General features: G+C 40.5%; 1 pseudogene; it reads left to right on the top strand.

The window, feature by feature from the left end:
• The first annotated feature begins 560 nt into the window (after positions 1-560).
• On the top strand, positions 561-782 carry LOC127697136 (serine palmitoyltransferase small subunit A-like; annotated as a pseudogene).
• Positions 783-17,303: the final 16,521 nt, after the last annotated feature.

The following is a 17,303-nucleotide window of genomic DNA, read 5'->3' as shown; positions in this document are numbered from 1 at the left end:
TGTGGGCCCCAAGATAATTGGAATATTGGTCATTCTTAAGAAAGATAGCTATGGTGGTGGTGCACGCCTGTAATCCCAGCACTTGGGAGGCAGAGGCAGGCAGATTTCTGAGTTTGAGGCCAGCCTGGTCTACAGAGTGAGTTCCAGGACAGCCAGGACTACACAGAGAGACCCTGTCTTGCAACAAACAAACAAACAAACAAACAAACAAAGTATATAAAACTTGTGTTTTTTTTAATCTGGGAAATGAATGATAAAAGGCAGGGTAGAAACCTTGATTTGAGATTAAAAATGAACTACAACCTTTTTTTCTAATTTAACTTCTAAAGTTTGTCTCTACTTTTCATTTTCTCCCTTTCTTCTATCTCTGACATCTTAGTATCTTCCTTATTTTTATTTATACAATTTTCTATTTTTTTCTTCTAAGGTTTATCTTCACCTTTCATTTTTCTCTTTTTCTAAGTAGGTTTATTTTGATCTCTCTTAGAAAGGATACATAAAATTGTAGTTTAGAGCTGGCCACAGGCTTCCTGACACTGCTGCTGCACCACGGGAGGCACATGGCGGGCATGGCGCTGGCCCTGGTGCCAGCACAGAAGCAGATGTCCTGGTTTTACTGACAGTACCTGCTGGTCACTGCGCTCTATATGCTGGAGCCCTGGGAGTGAACCCTGTTCAATTCAATGCTGGTGTCTGTTGTGGGGATGGCCCTGTACACTAGCTACGTCTTCATGTCCCAGCACGTTGTGCCAATACTGCATTACTTTGAAATTGTACAGTGACAAAGATGTGTCCAGTATCCAGAGGTTCCTGAGGGAGATCCACCTTGTGAAGTTGGAATGAGACCTCATTGGACATAAGATGCACTACATGTCAACATAGCCAACCTTATAACCACAAAGACTAAAAACTTCATGAGTAGAACAGGAAAAATCATCCTGACTCATGTGTTGTATTCTTTCTTTTTAATTTTAAAAGAGGCTCTTATATAGTAGCTTTTATCTATTTTAACATTGTAGTCATTTGTACTTTGGTATTGGTATTTTTTGTGTGTGACTATTTCAATATTATCCAGTGAAAGCTTTTCTTTTGGGGGGGGGGTTCTTTTTTTTTTGGATTTAGTTTTTTTCTAGACAGGGTTTCTCTGTATAGCCCTGGCTGTCCTGGAACTCACTCTGTAGACCAGGCTGGCCTCGAACTCAGAAATCCACCTGCCTCTACCTCCCAAGTGCTGGGATTAAAGGTGTGCACCACCACCGCCCAGCTATATTTCTACTCTTGGCCATGGTTTTGTACGAAACAATATAGAATTTGGGGACAGGAGGGAGGATACTTTGAGAACTGCTTAAAAAAGATTTATCTGCAAGCTTGACCTCAGTCCCTAGACTCTTAAGAGCTTTTGCTCTAAAACTATTAAAGTGTTCCTTAGTAATGAAAAAGTAAAGATCTTGCTAACATTAATACAAGGGACATATTTCACCTTTTAGATATTAAATTCTTATGCGGACTTATTTCCAACTGACTTTGAGGATTCTGTGATGGTGGATGATGGGTGGCAAGTCTTGTGGGACGCTGAGCTACACTGTGGAGATTTTCATAGGAGGTGTATCAGATTCCTCTGAGGCAGTATTGACACTGTATATGCTTAAGAGTTAATTTGATGATTGTAACAGGTGAGACACAATGAGATGAATTGCTCAGAACCATAGCCAAAAGAAATGTAAACTTGCTTAAAAATCCTTTCACTCTTTGTCTTTTTTAAAAATGGCTTTTATTCCTTAGATGTAAAATGACTACTTATTTTTTTTGATGTAAACTCATTAAAGTCAAAGAAAAAAATGAAATTGTAGTTTTTACTGGAAGTACAATAATTCATATGCTGGTAAGTGAAACATCAGAATCGTGGGAATCAGATGCCCTCTGTCATTCATTTTACTCTATTTTTAATTAATTAATCAATCGATTGATTGATTGATTGATTAATGTTTCATCCCAATATCATTCTCCCAGTACCCCCTCATAGGGATCCTCCCTCCATCCCCCTCCTTCTCCTTTGAGAAGAAACCTTCTGGGTGTTTCCCCCCACTCCTCAGCACAAGTCACTCTCCCACTGAGGCCAGACAGTGCAGCCCAGTTAGGGAAGGGAAACTACAGGCAGGCCACAGATTCAGGGACAGCCCCTGCTCCAGTTGTTGGTGGACCCCCATGAAGACCAAGCTGCTCATCTGCTACATATGTGTGTGGGTCCTAGGTCTAGCCCATGCTCCCTCCTTGGTCGGCGATTCAGGTTCTGGGAACCCTCAAGGATCCAGGTTAGTTGACTTTGTTGGTCTTCCTGAGGAGTCCCTATCTTTTTTTGGTCCCCTCGATCCTTTCCCTAATTCTTCTGCAAGACTCTCTGAGCTCTATCTAATGTTTGGCTGTGGGTCTCTGCATCTGTTTCCATTGGCTGCTGGATGGAGCCTCTCAGAGGACTGCTATGCTAGGCTCCTCCTGTCTGCAAGCATAACAAAGTATTATTAATAGTGTCAGAGATTGGTTCTTGCCCATGGTCTCAATTTAGACCAGTCATTGGTTGGCCATTTCCCCTGTCTCTGCTCTATCTTTGTCCCTGAACATCTTGTAGGCAGGACACATTTTGGGTCAAAGGTTTTGTCCTTATCCATCCATTGGGAGTTCTGCCTGGCTACAGGAGGTATGCCAGTAACCAGCTTTGGCATCTGTGAGGTGGGTAAACTAGTTGGCAGACAGCCAATGGGAGTGAGTGCTTAGAGCCACTGATGGGCTTGGTCCAGACACTGGGGGCTGCTGTCTATGGCAGCCAATGATTAGAGAAATCAGTCAGCAGACTTTTCTCTGAGGGAACAAAGCTTAATTTACTGGAGTTGACATTCCCTGTAGCCAGCAAAAAACTCTGAACTCCTTGGGGCTGGTGAGAAAGAAAAAGCAAGAGAAAATTCATACATACATATATACACAGAGTAAATGAATCAAAAGGTAGATTATAATAACTTTATGCATATAGATATATGCATGCAGACAGACAGACAGACATATACATATTCACACATAGAATGGATGAAGCAAATTTCAGCAACCAGGCTTCAAGCATTTCATACATACACATATGTACACACATATATACACATACCTGGTGGATGAGTGCAACCAAGTTCCAACACACTCTCATACAAACTTTACATATGTGCATACATACACATAATTGATGGATAGAAGGAACAATGTTCCAACAACTTTATTCTTTCTTCTAAAGCTTATATATCCCAGCAAAACCTTTTAAGCAGTATAAAATTTCAATGTGATCAATGTGATTACATTTTAGCTTTCTTCTAGTAAATGACTATGAAAAAACCCTTTGTTCCCTAATGCCTTTACAAGAAATAACATTATATAGTACAGGTAAAGAACACCAATTATTCCCAAGAACTCACATACATTCATAACTAAGCAACTTGTTATAGATTAACAAAGTGTAAGCAAGAAAGATAGTTTTCTCAGCCAGTTTCTCTTACTGGAAGGCAGCAATTTGATGTTACAAAAAATCAATTATTTTATTATCTATCTTAAAAAGTAATATTATAAGAGTCTTAAAGGAATCACAAATCTAAACTTTTATATAAAATCAGTCATATTAACTTTAAATCCTCAAAATGCACATCTACTAATCAGCAATCCTTATCAGGAAACTGAGGGAAAAAAATGGATATTTTTCATGAGAGTCATGTCAGCCAGTGCTGCTAATGTTCTTGTTTTGTAACCTTAAAAGGTCCCTAGCTTAACTAATAAGAGTGTGGCTTTCTGGACTTCAAAATGTTCCCTAAGATTTTGTACATCAGAGTCAGTAGCACAAACATCTTTTTTGTTCTTTTTTTTTGTTTGTTTGTTTTTCAAGACAGGGTTTCTCTGTGTAGTCCTGGAACTCACTCTGTAGACCAGGCTGGCCTTGAAATCCGCCTGCTTCTGCCTCCAAGTGCTGGGGCATGTACTGCTACTACCCGGCTAGCATAAACATCTTAACCTAGCTTCACTAACAATTTTATATTTCCAAAAGCTTTTAAGGGTGGTGGTCGTAGCTGGCAATCCACACCATGCTAGGATGATGGATAAACCATTAATCTGCTCCACCAGCAATGCCTAAAAGAGATCAATCACTATTGTTGTGAGCACCAGAGATAATGCCCAGTGAGCCCCGTTAGGGTTTTCATACAATTCTTAGTTTAAGGGCAGCAAACAGAGCAGAACTCACGAAATCCTCAGGACACATAGTCCTCTGGGCTGTTTATCAAAAGAGGTGCACCCACTGTGACTGGGCTAAAGAGTGGGCCATATTCCACGAGTTCTAAAGCCACTTGTCGCTCCTCCTACATGACCTTGGCAGAGGCGGTCACTTCAGGATCCATTCACTGCTAGGAGTTTCAGATAGAGTACCCCTCCCCCCAACGCCTCCCCCTGTCTAGGTCTTGGGCACATTCTAGAGATCCCCTACTCTCCCTACAACTGTTCTCCACCCCCAAGCTACTCCTCTCCCCATCCCTTTCCTCACCAGCTCCCTCCCTTCATCCACTTCTGATATTTTTTTAATTTCCCTTTCTGAGAAAGATTCAAGCATGTTCCCCTTTGATCCTCCTTGTTATTTGGCTTCTTTTGGTCTATGGATTGTAACATGTTTATCCTGTACTTTGTGACTTTTATGCACTTATGAGTACACACCATGCATGTACTTTCAGGTCTGGGTTACCTTACTGTGGAGAGCCTTATTAGGGTACCGTGCTGCCTGGAACTTGAAATTGACCAAGGACTAGGACTTCAAGCAGGAAGCTGACATTAGGGCATAATAGGGAAGTAGGTTAAGGCAGGAATTTTAATCTTAAGGTGGAATGAGAGAAGCAAGCTTCAGGCAAGATTTTGGGCTTGGACCAGGAAGTTGGCTTAGGTATTTTGGTCATTCTGACAAGCCCTTGGAAACAACTGTCCCAGGACTTTGCTTATTGCCTTGACAATTTTGTTTTTACTGTCTTGCTTGTTCCTCATTGTACTACCATTGATCTTAATTCCTGCATGTAATTAAATTGGTATAAAAGTGGATTGGAAATTATTAAACCCGCCTTCAGTCTTAGTACTGACTGGGGTCATGCTGCAGTTTTGTCTAATTGTCTCTTTCTTTTCAATCCTCACTCCTGTGCTGGAGAACCTATTGACTGACTGAGCAGGCTTGGTCACCTTACTCAGTATAATATTTTCTAATTCCATCTATTTGCATGCAATTTTCATGATGTCCTTGTTTTTAATAGCTGTATTAAATTCCATTGTGTAAATGAGCCACATTTTTTTTTGTATCCATTCTTCAGTTGAGGGCATCTAGGTTGTTTCTAGTTTCTGGCTATTACAAATAAAACTTCTATGAACATAGTTGTCCAAGTGTCCTTGTGGGATGGTAAAGCATCTTTTGTGTATATGTCTAGGAGTGGTATAGTTGGGTCTTGAGGTAGAGGCCACCAAATTGATTTCTAGAGTGGTTATACAAGTTTGTACTCCTCCTAGCAATGGAGGTGTGTTCTTGCTCCACATCATCGCCAGCATTAGCTGTCCCTTGAGTTTTTGATCTTAGCCATTTTGATGGATGTAAGGTAGAATCTCAGAGTTGTTTTGATTTGCATTTCCCTGGTGACTAAGGATGTCAAACATTTCTTTTAAGTGTTTCTAGGCTATTAGAGATTCCTCTGTTGAGAATTCTCTATTTAGCTCTATACACCAGTTTTTAATTAGGTTATTTAGGTTGTTGGTATCTAACTTCTTGAGTTTCTTGTATATTTTGGATATTAGCCCTCTATTAGATGTAGGGTTGGTGAAGATCTTTTCCCAATCTGTAGGTTATCATTTTATCCTATTGACAGTGTCCTTTGACTTACAGGAGATTTTCAGTTTCATAAGGTTCCATTTATTAATTGTTGACCTCAGTGCCTGATCCATTGGTGTTCTGTTCTGGACATTTTCTCCTGTACCAATGAGTTCAAGGCTATTCTCCACTAATGTTCTATTAGATCTAGTGTATCCAGTTGTATGTTGAAGTCTTTGATCCACTTGGACTTGAGCTTTGTGCAGGGTGATGAATGTAGATCTATTTGCATTTTCTACATGCAGACATCTGGTTAGACCAGCATCATTTGTTGAAGATGTTTTCCCTTTTTCATTGTATGGTTTTGGCTTCTTTGTCGAAAATCAAGTGTCTGTAGGTATGCAGGTTTATTTCTGCTTCCATTGATCAATCTGTCTAAACCAATATCATGCAGTTATTTATTTATTTATTTATTTATTTATTTATTTATTTTTGTTTTTTCAAGACAGGGTTTCTCTTGTGTAGCCCTGGCTGTCCTGGAACTCACTCTGTAGACCAGGCTGGCCTTGAACTCAGAAATCTGCCTGCCTCTGCCTCCCAAGTGCTGGGATTAAAGGCGTGTGCCACCACCGCCTGGCTTACCATGCAGTTTTTATTACTGTTGTTCTATAGTACAGCTTGAAGTCAGGAATGGAGGTAATACCTCCAAAAGTTCTTTTATTGTACAGGATTGTTTTAGCTATCCTGGTTTGTTTTTGTTTTTGTTTTTGCATATGAAGTTGAGAATTGGTCTTTCAAGGTCCATAAAGACTTGTGTTGGAATTTTGATGGGAACTGCATTGAATCTGTTGATTGCTTTTGGTAAGACGGCCATGTTCACTTTGTTAATCCTCCTGATCCATGAGCACAGGAGATCTTTTCATTTTCTGATATTTTTTTCAACTTTTTTTCTTCAGAGGCTTGAAGTTCTTGTCATACAGATCTCTCCCTTGCTTGTTTAAAGTCACATTAGATATTTTATATTACTTGTGACCATTGTGAAGAGTGTTGTCTTCTTAACTTCTTTCTCAGCCTGTTTATCATTTGTTTAAAGGAGGGCTATTGATTCCTTTGAGTTAATTTTGCATCCAGCCATGTTGCTGAAGGTGTTTATCATTGGTAGTTCCCTGGTAGAATTTTGGGGGTCACTTATGTATATCATCTGCAAATAGTGATACTTTGATGTCTTTTTTTCTAATTTGTATCCACATGATCTCCTTTAGCTGTCTTCTTACTCTAGCTAGGACTTCAAGTACTATATTGAAAGATAGGGAGAAAGTGGGCAGCCTTGGTCTTGCCCCTGATTTGAGTGTAATTGCTTTAAGTTTCTCTCCATTTAGTATTGGTGTTAGCTCTTCTTTGAAAGTCTGGTAGAATTCTAAACTTAAACCATCTGGTCCTGGACTACTTTGGTTGAGAGACTTTTAATGACTGCTCTGTTTCCTTAGGGTTTATAGGACTCTTTAGTTTGTTTACTTGGTCTTGATTTAACTTTGGTAAGTGGAATCTGTCAAGAAAACTCCCAATTTCATTTGGATTTTCCAATTTTTGTGGAGTACAGTCTTTTGAAGTAAAACCTAATGATTCTTTGGATTTCCTCAGTTTCTGTTGTTATGTCTCCCTTTTTGTTATGTCTCCCTTTTCATTTCTGACTTTGTTCATTTGGATATTGTCTCTCTGCCTTTTAATTAGTTTGGCTAAGTGTTGTCTATCTTGTTGATTTTTCTCGGAGAACCATTGGTTTCATTGATTCTTTGAATTGTCCTCTTTGTTTCTAATTTATTGATTTTAGCCCTGAGTCTGATGACTTCCAGCTGCCTACACCTCTTGAGTGTTTGCTTCTTTTTGTTCTTAAGCCTTCAGGCATGGTGTCAAATTGCTTGTGTGAAATCTCTCCACTTTCCTTCCTTCCTTCCTTCCTTCCTTCCTTCCTTCCTTCCTTCCTTCCTTCCTTCCTTCCTTCCTTCCTTTCTTCCTTCCTTCCTTCCTTCCTTCCTTCCCTTTCTTTTTTTTTTGGTTTTTCGAGACAGGTTTCTCTGTGTAGCACTGGCTGTCCTGGAACTCACTCTGTAGACCAGGCTGGCCTTGAACTCAGAAATCTGCCTGCCTCTGCCTCCCAAGTGCTGGGATTAAAGGCATGCACCACCACCGCCCTGCTACCTTCAGTTTCTTTCTTTCTTTCTTTCTTTCTTTCTTTCTTTCTTTCTTTCTTTCTTTCTTTCTTTCTTTCTTTCTTTCTTTCTTTTTTTTATTATTCGATATAATTTTTTATTTACATTTCAAATGATTTCCCCTTTTCTAGCCCCCCACTCCCCGAAAGTCCCGTAAGCCCCCTTCTCTCCCCCTGTCCTCCCACCCACCCCTTCCCACTTCCCCGTTCTGGTTTTGCCGAATACTGCTTCACTGAGTCTTTCCAGAACAAGGGGCCACTCCTCCTTTCTTCTTGTACCTCATTTGATGTGTGGATTATGTTTTGGGTATTCCAGTTTTCTAGGTTAATATCCACTTATTAGTGAGTGCATACCATGATTCACCTTTTGAGTCTGGGTTACCTCACTTAGTATGATGTTCTCTAGCTCCATCCATTTGCCTAAGAATTTCATGAATTCATTGTTTCTAATGGCTGAATAGTACTCCATTGTGTAGATATACCACATTTTTTGCATCCACTCTTCTGTTGAGGGATACCTGGGTTCTTTCCAGCATCTGGCAATTATAAATAGGGCTGCTATGAACATAGTAGAGCATGTATCCTTATTACATGGTGGGGAATCCTCTGGGTATATGCCCAGGAGTGGTATAGCAGGATCTTCTGAAAGTGAGGTGCCCAGTTTTCGGAGGAACCGCCAGACTGATTTCCAGAGTGGTTGTACCAATTGCAACCCCACCAGCAGTGGAGGAGTGTTCCTCTTTCTCCACACCCTCTCCAACACCTGCTGTCTCCTGAATTTTTAATCTTAGCCATTCTGCCTGGTGTAAGATGAAATCTCAGGGTTGTTTTGATTTGCATTTCCCTAATGACTAATGAAGTTGAGCATTTTTTAAGTTCTTCAGGTGAGAATTCTTTGTTTAACTCTGTACCCCATTTTTTAATAGGGTTGTTTGGTTTTCTGGAGTCTAACCTCTTGAGTTCTTTATATATATTGGATATTAGCCCTCTATCTGATGTAGGATTGGTGAAGATCTTTTCCCAATTTGTTGGTTGCCGATTTGTCCTCTTGATGGTGTCCTTTGCCTTACAGAAACTTTGTAATTTTATGAGGTCCCATTTGTCAATTCTTGATCTTAGAGCATACGCTATTGGTGTTCTGTTCAGAAACTCTCTCTGTCCCGATGTCCTCAAGGGTCTTCCCCAGTTTCTTTTCTATTAGCTTCAGAGTGTCTGGCTTTATGTGGAGGTCCTTGATCCATTTGGATTTGATCTTAGTACAAGGAGACAAGGATGGATCAATTCGCATTCTTCTGCATGCTGACCTCCAGTTGAACCAACACCATTTGTTGAAAAGGCTATCTTTTTTCCATTGGATGTTTTCAGCCTCTTTGTCAAGGATCAAGTGGCCAAAGGTGTGTGGGTTCATTTCTGGATCTTCAATCCTGTTCCATTGATCCTCCTGCCTGTCACTGTACCAATACCATGCAGTTTTTAACACTATTGCTCTGTAGTATTGCTTGAGGTCAGGGATACTGATTCCCCCAGACTTTGGAGAAGGTACCATGAGGTGCTGAGAAAAAGGTATATTCTTTTGCTTTAGGATAGAATATTCTATATATATCTGTTAAATCTAGTTGGTCCAAAGCTTCAATTAGTTTCATTGTGTCCCTGTTTAGTTTCTGTTTTCCTGATTGGTCCATTGAGGAAAGTGCAGTGTTGAAGTCACCCACAATTATTGTGTTAGGTGCAATGTGTGCTTTGAGTTTTAATAATGTTTCTTTTACGAAAGAGGGTGCCCTTGCATTTGGAGCATAGATGTTCAGGATTGAGAGTTCTTCTTGTTGTATTTTTCCTTTGACCAGCAAGAAGTGTCCCTCAGAGTCTCTTTTGATGACTTTGGGTTGAAAGTCAATTTTATCTGATATTAAAATGGCTACTCCAGCTTGTTTCCTGAGACCATTTGCTTGTAAAATTGTCTTCCAGCCTTTTACTCTAAGGTAGTGTTTGTCTTTGACCCTGAGGTGTGTTTCCTGTAAGCAGCAAAATGTAGGGTCCTGTTTACGTATCCAGTCAGTTAGTCTGTGTCTTTTTATTGGGGCATTAAGTCCATTGATGTTAAGAGATATTAAGGAATAGTGAGTGTTACTTCCTGTCATTTTTGACGTTATTTTTTAAATTTGATTGCTTAACTTCTTTTGGGTTTGATGAAAGGTTACTATCTTGCTTTTTCCAGGGTGAAGTTTCCCTCCTTGTATTGGTGTTTTCCTCCTATTATCCTTTGTAGGGCTGGGTTTGTGGATAGATATTGGGTAAACTTGGTTTTGTCATGGAATATCTTAGTTTCTCCATCTACGGTGATTGAGAGTTTTGCTGGATATAGTAGTTTTGGCTGGCATTTGTGTTCTCTTAGAGTCTGCATGAGATCTGCCCAGGACCTTCTAGCCTTAATAGTCTCAGGTGAAAAGTCTGCTGTGATTCTGATAGGTCTTCCTTTATATGTTACTTGGCCTTTTTCTCTTACTGCCTTTAATATTCTTTCTTTGTTTAGAACATTTGGTGTTCTGATTATTATGTGACGGGAAGTATTTCTGTTCTGGTCCAGTCTGTTTGGAGTTCTGTAGGCTTCTTGTATATTCATGGGCATCTCTCTCTTTGGGTTAGGGAAGTTTTCTTCCATAATCTTATTGAAGATATTTGCTGGCCCTTTAAGTTGTAAATCTTCACTCTCATCTATGCCTATAATCCTTAGGTTTGGTCTTCTCATTGTGTCCTGGATTTCCTGGATATTTTGGGTTACAAGCTTTTTGCATTTTGCATTTTCTTTAACTGTTGAGTCCATGGTTTCTATGGAATCTTCAGCATCTGAGATTCTTTCTTCTATCTCTTGTATTCTGTTGTTGATATTTGTATCTCTGTCCCCTGATTTCTTCCCAAGGCTTTCTATCTCCAAAGTTGTCTCCCTTTGAGTTTTCTTAGTTGTTTCTACTTCTGATTTTAGATCCTGGATGGTTTTGCTTAGCTCCTTCACTTGCTTGTTTGTGCTTTCCTGTAATTCTTTAAGAGATTTTTGCGTTTCCTCTTTCATGACCTCAGCCTGTTGACCAAAGTTCTCCTGTATTTCTTTAAGTGTTTTTTGCGTTTCCTCATTATTGGCTTTTGTATTCTCCTGGATTTCTTTCAATGATTTTTGTGTTTCCCTTGCAAGGGCTTCTAACTTTTGATCCATTTTCTCCTGAATTTCTTTAAGTATGTCCTTCATGTGTTCCTGTACTAGCATCATGACTAGTGATTTTAAATCCAAATCTTGTTTTACTGGTGTGATGGGGTATCCAGGACATGCTGGTAGAGGAGAATTGGGTTTAGATGCTGCCATATTGCCTTGATTTCTGTTAGTGACGTTCCTGCATTTGCCTTTTGCCATCTAGTTCTCACTGGTGTTAGTTGGTCTTGTCAATGCTGGACTCAACCAGTGCAAGCTGCCCCTTCCCAGGTGGCCTCTGGTGCACAGCTTACCTCCTGCACTGCCTGGAGACAGGGTGCTGTTGCCCAGGCTGTTCAGATCCTGAAGCAGACACCTGAAGGCTCTTGCTGGGGCCCCGCTGGATTCACAGGAGCACACCGACTTCTCCCCGCTGGCCGCCCTGAAGCCCTTCTTGCCTCTTGCAGGACCTGGAGATGTGGTGTTGCCGCCCAGACTGATCTGGATCCGGAAGCGGAGAGAGCGGAGCTGAGGGCTCCTGCCAGAGGCCTCAGGACTGAAACCCAAGCTCTGGGCCACAGGAGCAAGCTGTGCTGCGAGCTCCCAGACTGCCTCTGGGTGTACACCGGGTCTCCCGCACTTCCTGAAGACCGAGCACTGTGGCCCTGGCTGTTCAGATCCCAAAGCAGGCACACTGGATTCACCGGACCACACCGACTTCTCCCCGCTGGCCGCCCGGAAACCCCTCTTGCCTACCTCCAGTTTCTTTATGAAGGTGCTTAGTGCTGTGAACTTTCCTTTTAGCACTGCTTTCATTGTATCCCATTCTTTTGAGTATGTTGTGCTTTCATTTTTGTTGAATTCTAGAATATCTTTAATTTCTTTCTCTATTTCTTCTTTGACCCAGTCATTGAATAGATTGTTCAGTTTCCATGAGTTTGAAGGCTTTCTGTTGTTTTTGTTGTTGCTGAAGTCCAGCTTTAATTCATGGTGATCTGATAAGATGCAAGAGGTTATTTCAATCTTTTTATATTTGTTGAAGCCTGCTTTGTGACTGCTTATATGGTTAGTTTTGAAGAAGGTTCTGTGAGGTGCTGAGAAGAAGGTATATTTCTTTTCTTTTCTGTTTTGTTTTGTTTTGGTTTTTGGTTTTTTTGGATTTTTTTTTCTTCGAGACAGGGTTTTTCTGTATAGTCTTGGCTGTCCTGCAACTCACTCTGTAGACCAGGCTGGCCTTGAACTCAGAAATCTGCTTGCCTTTGCCTCCCAGAGTGCTGGGATTATAGGCGTGCGCTACCACTGCCTAGCAGAAGGTATATTTCTTCGTGTTTGGGTGAAATGTTCTCTAGATATCTGTTAGGTCCATTTGAATCATAACCTCTGTTTCATTATTTCTTTGTTTAGTTTTTGTCTGGATGACCTGTCTGTTGGTAAGTTGGGTGCTGAAGTCTCCCACTATTAATGTGTGGGGTTCAATGTGTGATTTAAGCTTTATGGTTCATTTATGAATGTTGATATCTTTGCATTTGGAACATAGATATTCAGAATGGAGATGTCCTCTTAGTGGATTTTTCCTTTTCTTTCCTGTCTCTTTTGATGGCTTCTGGTTGAAAGTCTATTTTATTAGACATTAGAATGGCTTCTCCAGCTTTTTTCTTGGGTTTGTTTGCATGGAAAAACTTTTCCAGTCCTTTACTCTGAGGTAATGTCTATCTTTGTGGTTAGATGCGTTTTTGTATACAGCAGAATGATAGATCCTGTTTATGCATCCATTTTGACAGCTTGTGTCTTTTTATTGGGGGAATTGACTCAACATTGAGATATGAATGATCAATTACTGTTAATTCCTGTTATTTTATTGTTGTTGTTGGTGGTGGTAGTAGTAGTTGTAGTTGTAGTATTAGTAGTATTATTAGTAGTAGTATATCAGCATGTGTGTGTGTGTCTTTTAGTTTTATTGGTATGAAATTATTTATATCTTGTGTTTCCTTGAATGTAGTTAGCTTCATTGTGTTGGAGATTCCCTTCCAGTATCCTCTGTGGGACTGGGTTAGTAGAAAGGTATTGTTTAAATTTAGTTTTGTCATAGAATATCTTGGTTTCTCCATATAAGTCTTGCTGGGTATGCATCTGTGAACACTGGGATGACATCTGTGGTCTCTTGAGACCTTCAAGACATCTGTCCAGGCCCTTCTAGCTTTTAGAGTCTCTGTTGAGAAGTTGGGTTTAATTGTGTTAGGTCTCCTATTATATGTTACTTGGCCTTTTCCCTTGCAGCTTTTAATATTCTTCCTTTGTTCTATATACTTCGTTTTTTGAATATTATGTGGCCAGAGGATTTCTTTTTCTGGTTCAATATGTTTTGTGTTCTGTAAGCTTCTTGTACATTTATAGGCGTCACTTTCTTTAGGTTAGGGAAATTTTCTTCTATGATTTTGTTTAAGATGTTTTCTGGGTCTTTGAATTGGGAATCTTCTTCTTCTAAAGGCCTTTACAAATCAAACACATTAAATTCTCAGTCTCTTTAAAATAGCAAATATCAATCAGAATCCAAAGTCTTTAATTGTGGGCTTCAGTAAAATAAAAAAATAAACCAAACACTTTCTTACTTCAAGGGGGAAAAATAGGGTACAATCAAATAAAATCAAAACCAAACTTCCACAATATAAATAACTCAATGTTCGGGTATCTGAGATTCACTCATCATCTTCTGGGCTCCTCCAAGAAGCTTGAGTCACTTTTCCAACTCTGCCCTCTGCAACACACAGCTTGTCTTCTCGGCTTCGTCCGGCTCCTCTCCACTGCTGCTGCTGTTCTTGGTGGTTATTCCATGGTTCTGGCATCTCAATGGCTGGGCTGCCATGCTGCAACTGGGCTGCTCTTTTACCAAGAGCCTCTCACAGGCTCTTTGTGGCTAAGCCTCAACTTCCCTGTATGATTCCATCAATCCTGGGCCATCAATTGCCACTGAAGCTGTACCTTCACCAATGGACTCTTCTGGCATTTCACAGTGCCAAACCTCAAGTGCTTCCCATGACCCCTTCATGCCTTCAAAAACAGTACCACCTGGGTGACTAATACTACCAAGTTCGGCTGCCAGCCGGAAATACAACCTTAGCTCCCTCTGGAATACAGCTTTTGTGGGCCGACTTTCAGGAAACACTTCCCAGTGGTCTCCTTTTGATCACTGCTAAATTCTGAGCTCTAGCTGATCAGCATCGAGTATCATCCCAGCAAAGCAAAGGCTTTTTGCTTTAGTAGTTCTGGTATCTTGTTATCATAGTTGATTCTTCAGCTCCAGATGACCAGAACCACAGAAGCTTAAATCAAAATAACAAATGGGCAGCCGGGCGGTGGTGGCCATGCCTGTAATCCCAGCACTCTTGGAGGCAGAGGCAGGTGGATTTTTGAGTTCGAGGCCAGCCTAGTCTACAGAGTGAGTTCCAGGACAGCCAAGGCTATACAGAGAAACCCTGTCTCGAAAAAAAAAAAAAAAAAAAACAAATCCAAAAAACAAAACAAACAAACAAAAAAATAAAATAGCAAATGGCCCTAATAGCCTTTAATATTTCTTCTGAAATTTCACAAGCCAGACCTCCATCTTCTGCACTGCTCTCAACATTCTTGTCTGGTGCCAACTCGTTTTTATTAGGGTTTCTATTGCTGTCTATTATTGGTTTCTATTGGTTTTGGTCATGAAACATCATGACCAAAACCAAGTTGGGGAGGAAAGGGTTTATTCAGTTTACATTTCCACATTGCTGTTCTTCACCAAAGGCAGTCAGGACAGAAACTCAAACAGAGCAGGGTCCTGGAGACGGAAGCTGATGCAAAGTTCATGGAGGAATGTTGCTCCCCGGTTGGGTGATTGTGGCTTTATTATAGAATCCAGAACCACTGTCCCAGGGACAGCACCACCCAAAATGCTCTGGGCCCTTCCCCATTGCCAGCTTATTGAGAAAGTGCCTTACAGCTGGATCTCATGAAGACATTTCTTCATCTGAGGCTCCTTACTCTCTAGCTCTAGCTTGTGTCAAGTTGACACAAAATCAGGCAGTACAGCCCTGTTTATATTTGTTGCTGTGGAGATGGCTCTGTGTAAGTGTGAGGACCTGAGTTGAGATTCTGAGAACCCCTCTAAGAAGCCTGTAAGGATTGTAATCCCTAGGTGGGAGGTAAAGTTACACAGATCTCTGAAGCCCACTGGCTGGCTAGCCTAGCCTATTTAATATTTATTAGTAAAGTTTCTGACCTCCATCCACATGTGCACACATACTTACATGTACTGCATCACTACATGAGCATGAACCCACATATCGACACATGATCACACATGCATACAACACAAATGCATCAAGAGCTTCTTTGAAGTGAAAAAGTAAAAACATGAAAGTTGCTCACTTAATAAGGAAAAAATTATATGCTGAAGTGCTAAGAATGAAATATATCTATTTCTGGAGTTGTTCACATTATCTTTTATAGTTGAGTCTTAGCTTCAGTGCATTATGGCAAAAAATGCATACAAATCCTTTAAAAATTACCAACACTTGCTTTCGGACATAGCATAGAGTCAACTTAAAAATATTAATTTAGGGGTTGGAAAGATGGCTTTGAGGTGGTTTTTGAGAGGTCCCAGGTTCAACTCCCAGTACCCACAGGGCAGCTCACACTGTGTCTAATTCCAGTTTCAGAGGATCCAATACCCTCACACAGAGATGCATGCAATACATGTGTGTATAAGAAAAAGGAAAAGTGAGTTTTATCAGTTGTGTATGGGTTTCCATAGATGTATATTACATCAACTTTTTTTGTTGAAATTTTCTGTACTTAGCCACTTTTTTTGTCTCTGTGACTAGTCAACAATGAATGAGGTGGATTAAAGTCTTTTATTATGCTTTGATTTGTTGATCTTTATTTTCAGTTTATGACATGACAGTTGCCTGGTGCGATGGTTTGTATAAGCTTGTCCCAGGGAGTGGCACCATTAGAAGGTGTGGCCTTGTTGGAGGAAGTGTGTCACTGTGGGGATGGGCTTAGAGATCTTCCTTCTAGATGCCTGAGCATGCCTAGTCTGTGCCTGGCTTCCTTTGGATAAAGATGGAGAGCCCTCAGATCCTCCTGCACCATGCCTGCCTGGATGCTGCCATGCTTCTGCCTTGATGCAAAGGACTGAACCTCTGAAACTGTAAGCCAGCCCCAATTAAATGTTGTCTTTTATAAAACTTGCATTGGTCATGGTGTCTGTTCACAGTAGTAAAACCCTAACTAAGACACCTGGTATGTGTGTGTGTGTGTGTGTGTGTGTGTATCCATTAAATCAATATTCTTTTCTTGTTAAGCTTTTCTGTATTTAGTAACTTTGTGACTAAGTAGCCTGTTACCCACAAAGTACAGAAGATGGCATCAGATCCATTGGAACAGGGAGTCCCAGACCATTGTGAGCTGCCATGTGGGTCGTGGGAATCACTGTCCCATGGATACTAGGGTTCAATTCCCAGTCCTTGGTCTTATGGAAGAGCAGCTGATGCTCTTAACCTTTGTACCATCTTTGAGCCCTCCCTCTTTAAATTCGTTTCTAAATCAGCATACAAGTAACAAGCTTTGGTATGGCATTGTCATACAAGCTTTGGTTGTGTTGGTCTGCCTTCCTGCTTTTCTCCCACATCTCCCTTTGAAATAAAATTCCTGTCATGATGTAATGACCTTTTTATGTTCAGTAATTCTTCCCCCACTCTTTGAAGGGTCTCACTATGTAGCTTAGGTTGTCATCAAATTCAAGTTCGTCCTGAGTCAGCCTCCAGGATGCTAGGATTATAGGTATGCACTACCATGCCCTCATTACTTAGAATAATAATCCCATTCTTTTAAAGCTAATTTGTCTGACATGAATGCAGCTTTCAGTTAGTATTCATCTGGGATCTTTTTGTTTATATTTTAATGTGTGATAAAATAGGTTGTCTTAGTAAGGGTTGTTATTGCTATGAAGAAACACCATGACCAAAGGCAAGTTGGGGAGAAAGGGGTTTATTTGGCTTATCCTTCCACATTGCTGTTCA

Source organism: Apodemus sylvaticus, chromosome 12 (assembly GCF_947179515.1).
Source record: "Apodemus sylvaticus chromosome 12, mApoSyl1.1, whole genome shotgun sequence".
NCBI lineage: Eukaryota > Metazoa > Chordata > Mammalia > Rodentia > Muridae > Apodemus > Apodemus sylvaticus.
This window is presented reverse-complemented; position numbering and strand designations above follow the sequence as displayed.